Source organism: Pristiophorus japonicus, chromosome 11 (assembly GCF_044704955.1).
Source record: "Pristiophorus japonicus isolate sPriJap1 chromosome 11, sPriJap1.hap1, whole genome shotgun sequence".
Lineage (NCBI taxonomy): Eukaryota > Metazoa > Chordata > Chondrichthyes > Pristiophoridae > Pristiophorus > Pristiophorus japonicus.
In genome coordinates, this window is record NC_091987.1 from 178472765 (window position 1) to 178493880 (window position 21116).

Here is a 21116-nt window from a genome sequence, read left to right on the forward strand (position 1 = left end):
CTTTAACCCGAACACACACGCTAATGCCTCTTTCTCAATCATGCTGCTGGCCCTCTCTGCCTTAGACAAGCTCCTGGAGGCATAAGCGACAGGTTGCAACTTCCCCGCAACGTTAGCTTGTTGTAATACACACCTGACTCCGTACGACGACGCGTCACATGCTAGCACAAGTCTTTTACACGGATTATACAATACAAGCAGCTTGTTGGAGCATAAAATGTTTCTGGCTTTCTCAAAAGCAATTACTTGTTTTTTTTCCCATTCCCAGTTCTCACCTTTACGCAATAACATATGTAGGGGCTCTAAAAGGGTGCTTAACCCCAGTAGGAAGTTACCAAAATAGTTGAGGAGTCCCAGGAACGACCACAGCTCCGTGACGTTCTGTGGCCTGGGCGCGTTCCTGATAGCCTCTGTCTTGGCGTCTGTGGGCTGAATGCCGTCCGCCACGATCTTTCTCCCCAAAAACTCCACTTCTGTTGCCATGAAGACGCATTTCGACCTCTTCAGCTGCAGCCCTACACGATCCAGCCGCTGGAGAACCTCCTCCAGGTTTTGTAGGTGCTCGATGGTGTCCCGACCCGTGACCAATATGTCGTCCTGAAAAACCACCATGTGTGGTACTGACTTGAGTAGGCCCTCCATGTTTCTCTGGAAGATCGCTGCAGCCGACCGAATTCCAAACGGGCATCTGTTTGTAGATGAAGAGTCCCTTGTGCGTGTTGATGCAGGTGAGGCCCTTCGAAGACTCCTCCAGCTCCTGCGTCATGTAGGCCGAAGTCACGTCGAGCTTGGTGAATGTCTTGCCTCCTGCCAGCGTGGCAAATATGTCGTCTGCCTTAGGTAGCGGGTATTGGTCCTGTAGCGAGAAACGATTAATAGTTACTTTATAATCGCCGCAAATCCTGACCGTGCCATCACTTTTGAGTACTGGAACAATCGGTCTGGCCCACTCGCTGAATTCCACTGGGGAGATGATTCCCTCGCGTTGCCGCCTGTCCAGCTCAATTTCCACTCTCTCCCTCATCATGTGACGTACCGCTTGCGCCTTGTGGTGAATGGGTCGTGCCTCTGGGACCAAGTGGATCCGCGCCTTCGCCCCGGAAAAGTTTCCAATGCCTGACTCAAAAAGGGAAGGAAATTTGTTAAGAACCTGGGTACAGGAGGCCTCATCGACATGTGATAGCGCTCGGATGTCATCTCAGTTCCAGAGGATTTTGCCCAGCCAGTTCCTTCCAAGCAGTGTGGGGTCATCACCCGGGACAATCCAGACTGGCAGTTCGTGCACCGTGCCCTCGTAGATGACCTTGACCATGGCGCTGCCCAGGACAGTGATAAGCGCTTTAGTGTACGTTCTCAGTTTCGTGTGGATGGGGCTCAGGGCTGGTCTGAATGCCTTGTTGCACCACAGTCTCGCAAACATCTTTTTACTCATGATGGATTGGCTATGCCAGTTTCCAATTCCGTGGCTATGGGTAAGCCATTCAGTTTTACATTTAGCATTAGAGGTGGACATTTCGTCGAAAATGTGTGCACCCCACTCTCTGAGGCTAGAAATTGCTTTGATCCACCATGGACCGATCTTCCTCTGCCACGTGGTGGTTAGCAGGTTTTGCTGGAGGTGGAGGTGCCCCATTGTTCCACAGCTCTTGCAAACATACCCTTTGAGGCTGAATGGAAGCCTCCACAATGCCAACAAGGTGTGAATTGCCTTGCATTCATCCTTTGGTGCAGATTCTGAGTCATCTGGGTCACCTGAGGCCTGTTGGCAGTTGCAGACTCATGGTTTCTACCCTGTACATTTCTGTTCGCAAACACAGTTCCAGTTAATTTATGAACATTGTGTGCTGGGAGATTTGTTTGGTGTTATCACTGGTGGACATAAACGTCTGTGCTATCGCAATGGCCTTACTGAGGGTCGGTGTCTACAGTCAAAAGTTTTTGAAGGATGGTCTCGTGGCCAATGCCCAGTACAAAAAAGTCTCTGAGCATTTGCTCCAGGTAGCCATCAAACTCACATTGTCCTGCAAGTCGCCTTAGCTCGGCGACGTAGCTCGCCACTTCCTGACCTTCAGATCGCTGGCACGTGTAGAATCGATACCTCGCCATCAGCACGTTCTCCCTTGGGTTAAGATACTCCCGAACCTGTGTACACAGCTCCACATATGACTTATCTGTGGGTTTTACCGGAGCCAGAAGATTCTTCATGAGGCTGTAGGTCGGTGCCCCGCAGACCGTGAGGAGGACCGCTCTCCTTTTTGCAGCACTTCCTTCTCCGTCCAGCTCGTTGGCTACAAAGTACTGGTCTAGCCGTTCAACATAGGCTTCCCAGTCCTCACCCTCCGAGAACTTCTCCAGGATGCCCACAGTTTGCTGCATCTTTGCGTTAGATTTGTATACTCGTCGCCAGTTAGATGAGACTGCACACAGGGAGGTTAAAGTAACAGTGACCTCAGTCTTTATTAAGACACTCCAGAGTGAGGAACAGGCCTTCGGGCCGGCTTATATACAGTGCTCCCAAAGGATGCAGGGATCCCTTGGGGTTTCAGGGGATGCGCTCCTTGGTGGCGGTACATGGGAGTGCATGCTTTACAGATACACAACATTCTCGGCAACGAGACTCGAGGTGCTCAGCACCCTCCCGGATGCACTTCCTCCACTTCGGGTGGTCTTTGACCAGGGACTCCCAGGTATCAGTGGGGATGTTTGAGGGTGTCCTTGTAACGTTTCCTCTGCCCATCTTTGGCTCATTTGCCGTGAAGGAGTTCCGAGTAGAGCGCTTGCTTTGGGAGTCTCATGTCTGGCATGCGAACTATGTGGCTTGCCCAGCGGGGTTGATCAAGTGTGGTCAGTGCTTCAATGCTGAGGATGTTGACCTGGATGAAGACACTGATGTTGGTGCGCCTGTCCTTCCAGGGGATTTGTAGGATCTTGCGGAGACATCGTTGGTGGTATTTCTCCAGCGACTTGAGGTGTCTACTGTACATGGTCCATGTCTCTGAGCCATACAGTAGGGCGAGTATTACTACAGCCCTGTAGACCATGAGCTTGGTGGTAGATTTGTGATCCTGTGATACCCAATTGGTTTAGGCATTTACTGCAATGAGCACTTGGCGAGTGGGAGGAAAACCTGTTTCAGTGAAGCTCCTTCTCCTTCTTAGGCAGCCCCTCGGAGTCGAGGATGACTTGTTTCCACACTAAGGTGACTGATGAGACCAATGCGGGATCTACAGTCTCTGTCACAGGTGGTGCAGAAGGTGGTTGGAGGGATGGGTGGGTGGGGTGCTTGGGTTGTCATGCACTCCATTCGCTTTTTGTGCTTGGCTTCCACGTGCTCCCGGTGAAGAGGCTCGAGGTGTCTAGCACCTTCTTCAATGCTCCTCCTCCACTTTGAGCGGTCTTGGACCAGGGATTCCCAAGAATCGGTGGGGATGTTACATTTTTTCAAGGAGGCTTTGAGGTTGTCCTTGAAGCATTTTAAGCCCCCTTTCTGCAATCTGTCCACACACACTGTCAACGCCAGAAACAGCCTGCAGTTATACAACGTAGCATCACGCCCAGGTGCTTCGGCATGTTAGGGAATGGTATCGATGCTGAGCCGATGGAAGAGAGTTTAGGACAGGTGAGCTTAAGCTCGGTCAAAGCGCTCAGTTTTAAGGAGGGTTCTGAAGGCGGTGAAAGAGGCAGAGAGGTTTCGGGAGGGGCTTCCAGAGAGTGAGACTGATGAGGTTGAAGTCACGGCCTCCGATGGCGAGACAAATTGAGGGGAAAGGGGAGTTCTGGGGGCCGTTGTAGGATTGGACAAGGTTACAAAGGGACGAGGCCATAAAGGGACTCAAATGCAAGGTTGAGAATTTTGCGTTTGAGGCATTAGTGGAGCAGAAGCCAATGTAGGTCAGTGAGCACGGGGGTGATGGGTGAGCGCGAGCTAGGATACGGAGAGCAGAGCTCAGTTGATTGAAGTTGGAAGATGAGCGGCCGCCCAGGACATCATTGGAATATTCGAGTCTGGAGGTGTCAAGGGACATGATGAGGGTTTCAGCAGCAGATGGGCTGAGGCAGGGGTGGACACGGGCGATGTTATAGAGCTGGAAGCTGACAATGATTGTGGTGCAGTACAGGGTGATGAAAAAACTCAGCTCATTTGGAGAAGTGTCAGAGATAACTGTGTTGGGGTTGGCCCAGTTAAATGGCACCTTGGTGCCCATGGTACTATACTGAGGGCCCATGTGCCCCATAATAACCCAGTGGAGGAGGGCTGCAGTGAGTGCTTCCCCACAGGGACAATGGGATCAGGGGATGTAGTCTCCTGCATTGCTCTGCTTACTGCTTCCTACTGACATTGCAGCTGCGACCAGCAGTTGCTGAGTGAGGCCCTGCGCCTGGCCAATTGCTGCCAACACCAGAGGGCACACCCTCTGCTTTCCCGGGGTGACCTTGCCCAGAATGTGGGGCGCGGCATTGTAGGGATGGGAAACCTTGGGCAATATTGAAGGGTGGTGGTCAACCCTCAACAGCACCTCCCAGTGGCCAAGCTCGGAATGGTATGGCCAGTGGATTTGGGCTGCGTTGTCTGTGCCCCTCAGGGGAACAGCAGGTGGGAAAAGGAATAAAAAGAGGCCATACACCAACATCCCATCCCCAGCAGAAGCAGCAGGAGCGAAGCTGGAACTGATGGCGCTATAACCTGCACTGCGTCCACTCAACCGGTCCTCGTTCAAACTTCCCGTTATGTTATCCTGTTACACTACACTGGTTTGGAATTTAGAGTGGAAATGGGGCTGGAGGTAACGATGGTTCTGACAGCACTGGGAGATAAGGAAGCCTACTGATAAGGTGCAGAAATACACGGCAACCAGCACTGCAATGGAAGAGAGTGAGAAATGTTCAGAAAGACCCTGCTTTGAAGGAATATGCCAGCAATATTTCTCTTATAGCCCGACTTGTGTATGTTATATTACTGTACAGAATTGGCGTTATTTACGGCCAATATATCGAAAAATGTCTAGTTTCACAACTTGACGTGACTAGATTCCTGTGATTGTCAAATCCTCAGTCTGCACTGTACTGTGGGAAGACAACAGCAACAACTTGCATTTATACGGCGCCTTTAACGTAGTGAAACATCCCAAGGTGCTGCACAGGAGTGTTACGAGACAAAAAAATTTGACACCAAGCCACATAAGGAGAAATTTGGGCAGGTGACCAAAAGCTTGGTCAGAGGTCGGTTTTAAGGAGCATCTTGAAGGAGGAAAGAGGACGCTGAGGGTAGGCCAAGAACTGCCCTGCGGCATAGTTGCCAACCCTGGCTGGGCGTATTCCAGGAGGTTACATCACATGACCTCCCGCCCCAGGGTCCTACCATTGGTCGTCTAACTCATCCATTCTCACACTGCCCCATCATTGGTCACCCAACCCGTCCATCCTAACAGTGCCCCACCATTGATTGCCCAACCCATCCATCCTCATGGTTCCCTGTCATTGGCCGCCCAACTCGTCCATCCTCATGGTTCCCTATCATTGGCCGCCCAACTCGTCCATCCTCAAGCTGCCCCGCCATTGGTCGCCCAACCCGTCCATCCTCACACTGTCCCACCATTGGTCGCCCAAACCGTCCATCCTCACACATCCCAGCCATTGGTCGTCCAACCCGTCCATCCTCACACTGCCCCGCCATTGGTCGCCCAACTCTTCATCCTCACACTGCCCCGCCATTGGTTGCACAACCCATCCATCCTCACACTGCCCCGCCTTCCTGTGGCCGTTTGGAAATCGAACAGATACTTGGTTACTTGATTGGATGATTCTTGGCTGTCGGTCAAACAGTCTTATTTCCCAAGTCCAATATTTTCATAACTAATAAACAAACGTGTTCAAAGATAATGGAAAAAAAACACACTTTTTTTAATGCCAATCTGATTTATCGCCTGAGTTGCTTGCTGCCGTGTCATGGGGGTTAATATTTGATTCCTGGAGACTTGGGGACAACCCTGCCCTGTCGTGAAGCAGGGAAAACGCAAAGGATTGGTTATATGAGACGGCTCTCCAACACGCCCCAGCAGCCAGCTATGCAGCCAAGCTGGAAGAGGCCTAGCAGTTTGCTTCAAGCCTCTCTCTTGTCTGAGAAGGCTGCTGGGTAACTCAGAACGGGGAAAGCAGAATATAGTCATTTTTTTTTAAATTCTACTCATTGACCATACGGCAAACATTTCCTATCTGTGTCTCATTGACCTGGAGTTCAAGGGAAGTCTGTCCCCCAGGTAGACGGGTTGACATGCTGCGAGCTGTGTCTCAGTACAAGGGCCTTCTGTCTGACTCCAAACTCAAGTCCCCTTTGTAATCAGCTTTTTATTGTGTAGTGAAGACAGATGGATTGGGAAGGTGACCCTGCCTCCCATTCGAAATGCACTGGACAGCCTTTTCGAATGCGGCATGTCCAGTCCGTCAGCTCGAGGTTATCAGAGCTGGTGTGAGGAAGCTATTCCTTGTCTGCTGACAGGGTTATCAGTCCCGATAACCCTGACTATCAGTTTCTAAATGAGCCCTCTCTTGAACAAAGCCATCTGTTCCTCATAACTGCACTTGTTTAAGTGGATCTACAAACACCCTTCACTTAACACATCTAACTGATGGGGCATCGAACCATATGGCCAGTGATTAGAAACTGTGACAAAAATCAAACATCTCCACTGAAAGGCAAATCTAGATCATTAGAATCCGGTGTTAATAAAAGCAAGAAGGAGTTTGCATTTGTATAGCACCTTCAACTACCTCAGGGAGTCCCAAAGCATTTTACAGCCGATTAAGTTTTGTTTTGAAGTGCAGTCACTGTTGTAATGCAAGATCATCATCATAGGCAGTCCCTCGAATCGAGGATGACTTGCTTCCACGTCAAAACGTTCACAGGTGTTTCAATGATGGACCTAAAATTCCAGTCCGAACTAAATCTTGAAGAGTGGAAGGTGTCTGTGCGTGGATTTTTTTAGCGTGCACGCCAGCCACCACACGGGCTTGATAGAGCTGGATCTTGGTCCAGTAGCAAGGATTAACCAAGACAACTGGAGACTAGCTCTGCTGCACGGACCTAGTGCGCACACATAGGGCTGGCCCGTGCTGCCCCTGGGCCCTTGCCTCCTCTGGGCCCCGAACTCACGCCTCTCCTGAGCCCCGTTCACATCCCTCTACAATCTCTCGCCGCTCCTTCGCCCTGACCTCACCGCTCCTGCTGTACCTGCCCACGCTCCAATCACCGACCTGGACCTCGATGACGTCACTCTTCACTGCCGTTGTTGAACGCAGCAGCCAATTTGCACTCAGAAAGCTCCTACCTGTGCGCCTCTTTGAAATGACTCAGGTAGGAATTTAATACTTTAACCAGCGAATTAACGCAGCACGGAGAGAGAGAATGAAACTGCGGTCTGCTTGTCCCATGTGATCATTACCTGTGCAGGTGAGGACAATCAATGAGAGAGAGAAAGAAACCCTTGTTGAACTTTGACTATCAATGCAGGGATTGTGGTCTGTCCCATTGCTCCACAACGAGCTCTTTATCCCAGCTCGCCCTCTTTCACAGGAGCTTGGAAACGTGGCAGATCTGACAACAGGGAACCATCGGCCAGAGTGTCTACACCGACCACAAAGACAGCTGTTCTCCCCGGATATAACAAAGGACTTGCATTTCTATACCGCCTTTCACCTTCTCAGAACGTCCCAAAGTGCTTCACAGCCAATGAAGTACTTTTTGAAGTGTAGTCACTGTTGTAAAGCAAAACACAGACGTTCTCCTTAGGAACTTTAGGCTGTGGATGATGGTGAATGGATGTCCAGAGACTACGGGCACCCGTTCTCTCCACAGAGAGATACCGAGCAGCACGGTTTACCGAAAATTTCATCCACGTTCACTGTCCTCTACTGCAGGTGCCAACTTGTTTAAAATAGCCGATCGGTCAGAGACAGCAACTGTTGGTAAATATATCAGGTGGACGTAAAAGTTCCCATGGCACTATTTCGAAGAAGAGCAGGGGTGTCCTCGCCAATATTTATCCTTCAGCCAACAGATTATCTGGTCATTATCACGTTGCTGTTTGTGGGAGCTTGCTGTGCGCAAATTGGCTGCTGCGTTTCCCACATTACAACAGTGACTTCACTCCAAAAGTACTTCATCGGCTGTAAAGGGCTTTGAGATGTCCTGAGGTTGTGAAAGGTGCTATAGAAATACAAGTCTTTCTTTTTCTTTATGCTCCCGGCCTGTGTGTTGATTGAAGGGTCGAGCGGGATGGCAGTGGGAGCTGGCTGGTCGCTTCCCCTCACAGGCCGCACTGCAAAGCCAATCCTCCTCGTCCTCCCACACTCAGACCCAATGGCACACTACGATTTCCTCCTCACTCTGCGCGTTGTTTTCAGCACACTGTAATGCGTTTGTTGCACCGTCACCTGGGAGTCCCTGGTCAAAGTTCGCCCTAAGTGCAGGAAGTGCATCTCGAGTCTTGTCACCGAGAGCATGCAGAAATCAAGCGCAGGCAGCGGAAAGAGCATGCGGCAAACCTGTCCCGCCCTCCCCTTCCCTCAACGACTAACTATCCCACTTGTGACGGGGACTATGGTTCTCGTATTGGACTGTTCAGCCACCTAAGGACTCATGTTTACGATTCCGAGGGACTGCCTATGATGATGATGATGATGATGATGATGAATGCGTTTGTATTAGATTCCTACCTTCAGTGTCCCAGTCACAAAGCTGGTTACCCTCGCTCACTCACTGTTCCAAGTCAGGCATTGCACGTACCAGATACAGAGTAAAGCTCCCTCCTCTCTGTCTTAACCATTATCTGAGCAAAGCATCTCTTAGCTCAGTTCCTTCCCCCACCCACACCCCCACACCCCCGCCCCCGGTTTCCCCAGCCAGCCTCGTTCCATCCCCATTCCTAACATGGGCCCCCTGTAACACACCCCGCTCCTCCCCGCCTGGGTGTAAGATTACCACCAGCATGATTACACAATAAAGTATCAGCCTGAAGTGTGTAAATTAGCAGCAAAGTTTAATGTTTCCAGGGGGAGGGGAAGCGAATGAGTCTTAAAGGGGCAGGGATGCAGAGGTAAGATTAAATGTCAGAGATTGAGAACAGAGAGCAGGAGAAACATTTTTCCACCGAGGGTTGTGAGGCTGTGAAATGCACTCACAGAGAGAGCGACTGAAGCAAAGAGCACGTCAACATTTCAGAATTGGTTACATAGGCGGTTGAAGGAGAAGCGATCAAGGGATGGGGGGATCAGGGAAGATACTGGGTACGTGGGATCAGGACGGCTAATCATGCGGAGGATGAGTACCAGTGCGGTCTGGATGGGCCGAACGGACAGTTTCTGTGCTGCCATTTCCACAGAATTCCATGATTTCAAGAGATTGACAATCCGTTTCTCATTGGTTTACCAACGTGTGATGTCATTACACAAACCGTGGTGAAATGCCTCACTGTGTCTGTTGTATATGGAGAAAAAGTCAGACTGAACACTGTGATCTCAAAGTAAAGTGTGACCTTAGTCTTTGATCGCAGGTCTCTAGAGTGCCTCTCCAACCTGTGACGCCTCCTTAAATACCTGTGCTCCAAAGGGATTATGGGATCACTTGGGACTCCAGGGGATGAGCCCTCTGGTGGCTGTACAGAGTAAATACAAGTATACATATATAACAACACTCCCCTGCAAAGTCAATAGTGTAACTATTTACAATGTAAGTCGATCTGGGGCCCTTCTTGCCCTGGTTAATCGTCTCGGTGTGAAAGCTGGTGTTGTTGAATCATTTGTTGGGCCCTTGCTGGGCTGCTGTGCAGCTGGCCTTGCTGGGCTGCCTGGTGTGTTGGGCCCTGCAGGGCTGCTGTGGATGATGGGTTCTGCTTCGTGATCAACCGTGTTGCCACTGGTGTGTATATTGGGGGATCAAAAAAGGTAGGATCCAAGGTGGGTTGCTCAGGATAGTCCGTGAATCTGAGTTTCATTTGGTCCAAGTGTTTCCGGTGAATGAGTCCATTTGAAAGTTTGACCCGAAACACCTTGCTCCTCTCTTTGGCCACGACAGTGCCGGGAAGCCACTTGGGACCTTGTCCATAATTTAATACGAATACAGGATCATTGATTTCAATCTCGCGTGACACATTTGCGCTATCATGGTATGCACTTTGTTGAAGCCGCCTGCTCTCTACCAGTTCATGCAGAGTGAACTAATGAGAACCTTGTCTTAAGTGCTCTTTTCATGAGCAGTTCAGCAGGTGGGATCCCAGTGAGTGAGTGGTGTCTCGTGCGGTAGCTAAGCAGGACTCGGGATAGGCGAATCTGCAGTAAGCTTTCAGTTACTCTCTTCAAGCCTTGCTTGATGGTTTGCACTGCTCTCTCTGCCTGACCATTGGACGCTGGTTTAAACGGGGCAGATGTGACATGTTTGATCCCGTTACGGGTCATGAATTCTTTGAACTCAGCACTGGTAAAACATGGCCCGTTGTCGCTCACCAGACATCGGATAAGCTGTGAGTGGCAAACATGGCCCGCAGTCTTTCAGTAATGGCAGCGGACGTGCTAGCCGACATTATCTCACATTCAATCCACTAGGACTACGTGTCTACAACCACAAGGAACATTTTACCCAAGAACGGGCCTACATAGTCGACGAATACCCTAGACCACGGTTTGGAGGGCCAAGACGATAAACTTAGCGGCGCCTCCCTGGGTGCATTGCTTAACTGCGAGCATGTATTACATCTGTGAACGCAGGACTCTAAGTCCGCATCGATACCGGGCCACCACATGTGGGATCTGGCTATCGCTTTCATCATTACAATGCCTGGGTGGGTACTGTGGAGGTCATTGATGAAGGTGTCTCTGCCCTTCTTGAGGACCACTACTCGTTTGCCCCACAGAAGGCAGCCTGCCTATATAGACATTTCATCTTTGCGCCGCTGGAACAGCTTTATTCCTGCATTTCCACTGGGACACTGGACCAACTCCCGTGAAGCACACAGCTTTTGACTAGAGAAAATAAGAAACATAGAAACATAGAAAATAAGTGCAGGAGTAGGCCATTCGGCCCTTCTAGCCTGCACCGCCATTCAATGAGTTCATGGCTGAACATGCAACTTCAGTACCCCATTCCTGCTTTCTCACCATACCCCTTGATTCCCCTAGTAGTAAGGACTTCATCTAACTCCTTTTTGAATATATTTAGTGAATTGGCCTCAATAACTTTCTGTGGTAGAGAATTCCACAGGTTCACCACTCTCTGGGTGAAGAAATTCCTCCTCATCTCGGTCCTAAATGGCTTCCCCCTTATCCTTAGACTGTGTCCCCTGGTTCTGGACTTCCCCAACATTGTGAACATTCTTCCTGCATCTAACCTGTCTAACCCCGTCAGAATTTTAAACGTTTCTATGAGGTCCCCTCTCATTCTTCTGAACTCCAGTGAATACAAGCCCAGTTGATCCAGTCTTTCTTGGGAATCAATCTGGTGAACCTTCGCTGCACTCCCTCAATAGCAAGAATGTCCTTCCTCAGGTTAGGAGACCAAAACTGTACACAATACTCCAGGTGTGGCCTCACCAAGGCCCTGTACAATTGTAGCAACACCTCCCTGCCCCTGTACTCAAATCCCCTCGCTATGAAGGCCAACATGCCATTTGCTTTCTTAACCGCCTGCTGTACCTGCATGCCAACCTTCAATGACTGATGTACCATGACACCCAGGTCTCTTTGCACCTCCCCTTTTCCTAATCTGTCACCATTCAGATAATAGTCTGTCTCTCTGTTTTTACCACCAAAGTGGATAACCTCACATTTATCCACATTATACTTCATCTGCCATGCATTTGCCCACTCACCTAACCTATCCAAGTCGCTCTGCAGCCTCATAGCATCCTCCTTGCAGCTCACACTGCCACCCAACTTAGTGTCATCCGCAAATTTGGAGATACTACATTTAATCCCCTCGTCTAAATCATTAATGTACAGTGTAAACAGCTGGGGCCCCAGCACAGAACCTTGCGGTACCCCACTAGTCACTCCCTGCCATTCTGAAAAGTCCCCATTTACTCCTACTCTTTGCTTCCTGTCTGACAACCAGTTCCCAATCCATGTCAGCACACTACCCCCAATCCCATGTGCTTCAACTTTGCACATTAATCTTTTGTGTGGGACCTTGTCGAAAGCCTTCTGAAAGTCCAAATATACCACATCAACTGGTTCTCCCTTGTCCACTCTACTGGAAACATCCTCAAAAAATTCCAGAAGATTTGTCAAGCATGATTTCCCTTTCACAAATCCATGCTGACTTGGACCTATCATATTACCTCTTTCCAAATGCACTGCTATGACATCCTTAATAATTGATTCCATCATTTTACCCACTACCGATGTCAGGCTGACCGGTCTATAATTCCCTGTTTTCTCTCTCCCTCCTTTTTTAAAAAGTGGGGTTACATTGGCTACCCTCCACTCCATAGGAACTGATCCAGAGTCAATGGAATGTTGGAAAATGACTGTCAATGCATCCACTATTTCCAAGGCCACCTCCTTAAGTACTCTGGGATGCAGAGTCCTGGCTTGTCCAGGTTTTGATCTGCCGGGCAGTGATGGGTGATTAATCACTCTCAAATGTTTCCATAACCTTGGCTAGATCTGCGGGCTGCACCATTTCCATCCCCGTGGTGGGCAATGGCAGCCTACTGAGAGCATCGGCGCAGTTTTCTGTGCCTGGCCTGTGGCGGATGACATAGTTGTATGCGGACAACATGAGCGCCCATCTCTGGATGCTGGCTGATGCATTGGTATTTATCTTTTTACTCTCGGAAAATGGATATAAGTGGCTTATGGTCAGTTTACAATTCGAATTTTAGCCCAAACAGGTATTGATGCATTTTCTTTACCCCATAGACACACGCTAATGCTTCTTTCTCAATCATGCTGTAGGCTGTCTCAGCCTTAGACAGACTCCTGGAAGCATAAGCAACCGGTTGCAGTTTCCCAAAATCATTATCTTGTTGCAATACACACCCGACGCCATATGACGACGCATCACATGCTAGTACCAAACGCTTACATGGATCATACAACACAAGCTATTTGTTTGAGCATAACAATTTTCTAGCTTTTACAAAGGCATTTTCTTGGCTTTTGCCCCAAACCCATTCGCTCCCTTTTCGTAGTAAGACATGTAATGGTTTTAGCAGTATGCTGAGACCCGGTAAGAAGTTACCAAAGTAGTTCGAGTCCCAGAAACAACCCTGCTCCGTCACATTCTGTGGCCTCGGTGCGTTCTCGATTGCCTCTGTCTTCACGTTAGTCGGCCCGATGCCGTCCGCCGCAATCCTCCTTCCCAAGAACTCCACTTCAGGCGCCAGGAAAACGCACTTTGAGCGTTTTAACCTGAGCCCTACACGGTTGAGTCGACTAAGAACTTCCTCCAGGTTCTGCAGATGCTCAACTGTGTTCTGACCTGTGACCAAGATGTCGTCCTGGAAGACCACGATGTGCGGGACTGACTTCAGTAAACTTTCCATGTTTCTCTGGAATATCGCCGCCGCTGATCGGATTCCAAACAGGCATCTGTTATAAACAAAAAGACCTTTGTGCGTGTTGATGCAGGTGAGGGTCTTCGATGATTCCTCCAGTTCCTGCGTCATGTAGACTGAAGTCAGATCCAGCTTCGTGAATGTCTTTCCTTCTGCCAGCGTTGCAAAGAGGTCGTTGGCCTTTGGTAGTGGGTATTGGTCCTGCAGGGAGAAAAGATTGATAGTTACTTTATAATCGCCGCAGATTCTGATGGTGCCGTCTCCCTTGAGGACTGGGACAATAGGACTGGCTCACTTGCTGAACTCGATCAGTGAAATGATGCCCTCTCTTTACAGCCGGTCTAGCTTGATCTCTACCCTTTCTCTCATCATGTACGGTACTGCTCTCACCTTGTGATGGATGGCTCGTGCCCCCGGAATTAGGTGGATCTGCACTTTTACTCCTTGGAATTTCCCGATGCCTGGTTCGAACAGCAAAGGAAATTTGTTTAAGACCTGTCGTCAGCGGGCGATAGTGCTCGGATGTTATCCCAGTTCCAGCGGTATCCTTCCCAGCCAGCTCCTGCCGAGCAGCGTGAGACCATCGCCCGGTACCACCCAGAGTGGTAGCTTGTGCACTACTCCATCGTAGGAGATCTTTACGGTAGCACTGCCGATTACGGAAATCAGTTCTTTAGTGTAAGTTCTTAGTTTCGTGCGAACTGGAGTTAAGACTGGCCTTGAGGCCTTTTGCACCATAACCTTTCGAAAGTCTTTTTGCCCATGATGGACTGGCTCGCGCCCGTGTACAGCTCCATTGACACCGGGAGTTCATTTAGTTCAACATTCAGCATTATCGGGGGACATGTGTGCACCCCATGTACCTCTGCCTCCTCTATCTGAGGCTCTGGTTTGTCATGATCCTCCGTGGATCTGTCCTCCTCTGCAACATGGTGGTTTGCAGGTTTAACAAGCTTAGCAGCTCGCCTGCACACTCGTTGGAGGTGTCCCATTGTTCCACAGCCCTTGCAAACGTACTCTTTGAATCAGCATCAATGGAAACGAAGATCACCCCCGCAGCGCCAACAAGGTGTTAATGGCCTTGCATTCATCACCCTTAATGTCACCTGCGGACGTGTATCTGCAGGTATGTGTGACCTGCCCTTACGTTACAATTCAAAAACAACATCACTTTGTTCACAGTACTTGTAGCAGCACTTGTGTGCTGAGAGATCTGCTTCACTGGTGGCAATGAACTATCGCTATGGCCTTACTCAAGGTTGGGGTCTCTACAGTCAAAAGTTTGCGAAGTATAGTTTCGTGGCCAAGTATTAAAAAGTCTCTGAGCATGTGCTCCAAATTCACAATGTCCTGCAAGGCGTCCTAGCTCGGCGACATAACTCACGACTTCCTGACCTTCAGACCTTTTGTAGGTGTAGAACAGGTACCTCGCCATCAGAACGCTTTCCTTCGGGTTCAAATGCTCTCGGACCAGTATGCACAAATCATCGTACAATTTCTCCGTGGGTTTCGCTGGAGTGAGCAGATTCTTCATGAGGCCATACGTTGGTGCCCCACAGACGGTGAGGAGGATTGCCCTTCATTTGGCAGCGTTCTCTTCCCCATCTAGCTCATTGGCCACGAAGTATTGGTCGAGTCGCTCCACAAAAGTTTCCCAATCATCTCCCTCCGAGATTTTCTCCAGGATGCCCACTGATCTCTGCATCTTTGGGTTCGCTATCTGTATCTCGTCGCCAGTTGTTGTATATGGAGAAAGAGTCAGACTGAACACTGTGAGCTCAAAGTAAAGTGTGACCATAGTCTTTTATTGCAGGTCTCCAGAGTGCCTCTTCAACCTGTGAAGTCTCCTTAAATACCTGTGCTCCCAAGGGATTATGGGATCCCTTGGGACCCCAGGGGATGAGCCCTCTGGTGGCTGTACAGAGTAAATACAAGTTCATATATATAACAGTGTCACCGACACAAACCACCCACCCACTGCCCTTTGACCCACACATCCGCTGCCCTCTGACCCCCATACCCACTGCCCTTTGACCCACACACCCACTGCCCTCTGACCCCCACACCCACTGCCCTCTGACCCACGCACAGCCCTCTGACCCACACCCGCTGCCCTCTGACCCCCATACCCACTGCACTTTGATGCACACACCCACTGCCCTTTGACCCACACACCCACTGCCCTCTGACCCTTCCCCTGCCCCCGATCAGATAAACCACTTGCAAGCCCTTTTTTCCACAATGTGAGCTGTGCCATCTCACCCTTCGTGCTCCACATGGGAGAGGTGTTGTTGGGCCCTACTGGGGGCTCAAAGCATCGCCCGGTGAATCACCGAACCACACGGAGGTCAAAAGTCTGTGCTGACCTTATTCATCTCAATGGGGCACCAGTAGGGTTGCTACAATTGTTCTCAGAGCCTGTTATTCAGGGAGAGAGAATAAATCGGCCAATGATCCTGCTCCCTCAATGAAAAAATGTTTGTGATGCCCCCCACGGTCGAATAGCCTGCCACCTTTCAGTGCCAAAGTCTCATATGTGATGAGCTTAGTGGGCAGCGGGTGACCCCCATGCAAGTCAGTGCGGTATCGCTATTATGTGACAAGGCACCCGCGCAGCCGGCAATTCAATGTGAAAACCGCGAGTGTGGGGTATTTTAGATGGCCAAAGAAATATTAGGGAACATGGGCCCTAAGCTCTGGAATTCCCTCCCTACACCTCTCCGTCATTCTCTCTCCTCTTTTAAGATGCTCCTTAAAACCTATTTCTTTGACCAAGCTTTTGGTCACCTAGCCTAATACCCCTTTATGTGGCTCAGTGTCTAATTTTATTTGATGGCGCTCCTGTGAAGGTCCTTGGGATGTTTTACTACATTAATTTACATAAGAACATAAGAAATAGGAGCAGGAGTAGGCCATACGGCCCCTCAAGCCTGCTTCGCCATTTAATACGATCATGGTTGATCTGATCATGGACTCAGGTCCACTTCCCTGCCCGCTCCCCATAACCCCTTAACCCCTTATCGGTTAAGAAACTGTCTATCTCTGTCTTAAATTTATTCAATGACCCAGCATCCACAGCTCTCTGAGGCAGTGAATTCCACAGATTTACAACCCTCTGAGAGAAGAATTTCCTCCTCATTTAGTTTTAAATGGGTGTCCTCTTATTCTATGATTATGCCCCCTAGTTCTAGTCTCCCCCATCAGTGGAAACTTCCTCTCAGCATACACCTTGTCAAGCCCCCTCATAATCTTATACATTTCGATAAGATCACCTCTCATTCTCTGAATTCCAATGAGTAGAGGCCCAACCTACTCCACCTTTCCTCATAAGTCAACCCCTCATCTCCGGAATCAACCGAGTGAACCTTCTCTGAACTGCCTCCAAAGCAAGTACATCCTTTCATAAATATGGAAACCAAAACTGCGCGCAGTATTCTAGCTGTGGCCTCACCAATACCCTGTGTAACTGTAGCAATACTTCCCTGCTTTTACACTCCATCCCCTTTGCAATAAAGGCCAAGATTCCATTGGCCTTCCTGATCACTTGCTGTACCTGCATACTATCCTTTTGTGTTTCATGCACCAGTACCCCCAGGTCCCGCTGTACTGCAGCACTTTACAATCTTTCTGCATTTAAATAATAACTTGCTCTTTGATTTTTTTCTGCTAAAGTGCATGACATCACACTTTCCGACATTATATCCATCTGTTGAATTTTTGCCCACTCACTTAGCCTGTCTATGTCCTTTTGCAGATTTTTTGTATCCTCCTCACACATTGCTTTTCCTCCCATCTTTGTATCGTCAGCAAACTTGGTTACGTTACATCTCAGCCTGGGCACTAAATGGAGGGAGCAAGGGAGGGACCAGCGGAGGAGGGCAAAGATTTGGAGTTTTTGGAGCCAAGGAGCAATTGGCGAAGACAGGATCGAATGAAAACAGACGTGACTGCAGACCCCAATATAGAGCCAGGTATGCAGTGGGGGGTCTCTGGAAGATCGGACTCCGGAGATGCCCCGACCCCCGAGCATCACTATCCCTCTTGTTACAATCTCAGGACTTCCAAAGCACTTTACAGCCATCGGAGTACTTTTGGAATGTAGTCACTGTTGTTATGTGGGAAACGCAGCAATCAATTTGTGCACAGCAAGCTCCCACAAACAGCGATGTGATAACGAGCAGGTAATCTGCTGTGGTGATGTTGATTGAGGGATAAATATTGGCCTGGGGACCTTCCCGGCTGTTCTCTGAAATAGTGCCATGGGATCTTTTATGTCCACCTGAGAGGGCAGATGGGGCCTCGGTTTAACAGCTCATCCAAAAGAAGGCACTCCAACAGTGCAACATAAGAACATAAGAACATAAGAATTAGGAACAGGAGTAGGCCATCTAGCCCCTCAAGCCTGCTCCGCCATTCAACAAGATCATGGCTGATCTGGCCGTGGACTCAGCTCCACTTACCCGCCCGCTCCCCATAACCCTTAATTCCCTTATTGGTTAAAAGTCTATCTATCTGTGATTTGAATACATTCAATGAGCTAGCCTCAACTGCTTCCTTGGGCAGAGAATTCCACAGATTCACAACCCTCTGGGAGAAGAAATTCCTTCTCAACTCGGTTTTCAATTGGCTCCCCCTTATTTTGAGGCTGTGCCCCCTAGTTCTAGTCTCCCCAACCAGTGGAAACAACCTCTCTGCCTCTATCATTATTTTAAATGTTTCTATATGATCACCCTTCATCCTTCTGAACTTCAACAAGTAAAGATTCAGTCTACTCCCTCAGTCCTGCGCTGGAGTGTCAGCCTGGGTTCTATGGTCAAGTTCCTGGAATGGGACTTGAACTCTCCTGACTCAGAGACGAGTCTGCTACCCACTGAGCCACAGCTGATACTGTACCAGAATGCCTTTGGCCACGTGTTGGGGAACTAAAGGCAGAGATCTGGCCAGATCTGTTTTGTGAGCGTGTGATTGGCCCGCCCTTGACTCACACCAATGGCAGGGGGGCATCAATGATACATCACCTTTGAACCCTCTGCCGTGCCTATCGATATACACAGCCAGCTCTGCTGGGAGCTGGGAATGAAAGGATTCAGCAAATTTCAGGGCTAGGAATCCCACTCTGAGAATCGGTTTGTCGGCCCCCTTTGAGAAGTGAGCCCCCCTCGCATCAGCCAGGTTCGCTCAACCGTAGCCCCCTCTCCCCCCCTCCCAGCTGCCGTGTTTGAGCCAGGAAGGTATTAGTTAGTGGAGAGCGAAGATTCACCCTCGGGCTTCACTGTGAGGAGCCCAGGTGTTGTTCCTTCAAACAGAAAGAAGAGCTGAGGTGAAAGGTCGCGGTTGTGCGATGGAACACTGAGCAGGTTAATGGAGGCTCAGGTAATCAAGGAGAATTTGAAACTGCCCTATTGTGAGGACCCAGCAGGCTCCCACTCTCCCGGTTAAAACAACAAATAAACCCATTCTTCAGATGCGCAGGCTGGGAGTGCGGGAGGCCTTTATGAAAGCCCTCCCCGCAGGGTGAGTGAGAGAAAGATGAGAGGCCGCCAGGAACTATGCTGCGAGTTGCCCTGGGACACGCTGCTCTCCACATTTGTTCCCATGTTGTAACTCACTGCGCTTCTCCTGCCCCGGCCTCTGGGAGAAAGGCTCTGCCTGCAATTTCCCTTTCTCCATCGCTAGCCCTTTCGCCAGGCAGATCTGAGGGAGCGCCGCACTGTCGGAGGTGCCGTCTTTCGGCTGAGACGTTAAACCGAGGTCCCGTCTGCCCTCTCTCAGGTGGACATAAAAGATCTCACGGCACTATTCGAAGAAGAGCAGGGGAGTTCTCCCCGGTGTCCTGGCCAATATTTATCCCTCAACCAACATCAGTAAAAAATCAATTATCTGGCCATTATCACATTGCTATTTGTGGGATCTTGCTGTGCACAAATTGATTGCCATGATTCCCACATTACAACAGTGACTACACTTTTTTAAAGTCTTTCATTGGCTGTAAAGTGCTTTGGGATGTCCTGAGGTTGTGAAAGATGCTATATAAATGCAAGTCTTTCTTTCTTACCAATACACCAGGAACCTGCCTATGCCTGTTCTTATCTCTGATTGGTTTAGCTATCAATTAATTAATTAAGTCAGAGTCGTTCCACGCTCCCTCTGATGACCCAGTCGGTAGAGGTGACGCCTCGAGTGATATTGTAACAATCCAGAACGTGTTTAGACTCCCGTTCCTCATTGAATGGGCTGACCCCAGCCAGGGTAGAGTTTAATGGGCGATGGTTGGCCTCAGCTCCCCCAGGTAGACAGGAACAATGTCGAGGTTCTTGTTCCTGGTCACCACCCCTTGACCCCTGCTGAGAGACACCTCCAGTGAGGACAGATTATTCATTGCAAATCAAACTCCAATTCAATGATACACGTAGCTCCATCTCTTCATGTGATATCCTTTCATTACCGCAAGACTTTTTCTTCATTTGATATCTGTCGTAGACATTTTCTGTGATGTTCACAATATTTGGGTTCAAAAATAAAATAATAGAAACTTCTAGAACCAAAAGTTGTTTTTTGAAGATTCACCTTGTCCAGGACAGAAGAGTAGAGCTGGAGGTCACGGCTTGTTGGTTGAGGTATAAATATCGGCCAGGACATGTAGGAGAGTGCCCCTGCTTTTCTTCAATGGCTCCATGGTGGGGCTAACTGGTGAAGCCTGCCATGAGGAACAGCCTTGTGTTGAGGTGCCTAAACCAAGGATGCGTCTGGGGGAGAAGGTGAGAACATTTTAAAAACGATGTAAGGGTAACTTCCTGAGTAGACACCTCCACTGTCAGCCTGCTCTCTGAAATGTTTCTCCGCTGATCTTATCAGCCAGCTAATAATGATGCTTATATACCAGTCAATCGTCCCAACTGCAGTTAATACTGTCAGTCGCACCCCTTGATCAGACTCCCGGGTATCTGTTATTCCATATATAAACCCCCAAACCCCTCAATTAGATTCCAGCCTGTAACTCACTCCCGGGTATCGGTTATTGTATATATAAACCTCCCGAACCTCTCGATTAGATTCCAGCCTGTAACTCACTCCCGGGTATCTGTTATTCTATATATAAACCCCCCGAACCTCTCAATTAGATTCCAGCCTGTAACTCACTCCCGGGTATCCGTTATTCTATATATAAACCCCCCGAACCCATCAATTAGATTTCAGGCTGTAACTCACTCCCGGGTATCTGTTATTCTATATATAAACCCCCCCGAACCTCTCGATTAGATTGCAGCCTGTAACTCACTCCCGGGTATCTGTTATTCTATATATAAACCCCCCGAACCTCTCGATTAGATTCCAGCCTGTAACTCACTCCCGGGTATCCGTTATTCTATATATAAACCCCCCGAACCCCTCGATTAGATTCCAGCCTGTAACTCACTCCCGGGTATCTGTTATTCTATACATAAACCCCCCGAATCTCTCAATTAGATTGCAGCCTGTAACTCACTCCCGGGTATCTGTTATTCTATATATAAACCCCCCGAACCTCTCGATTAGATTCCAGCCTGTAACTCACTCCCGGGTATCTGT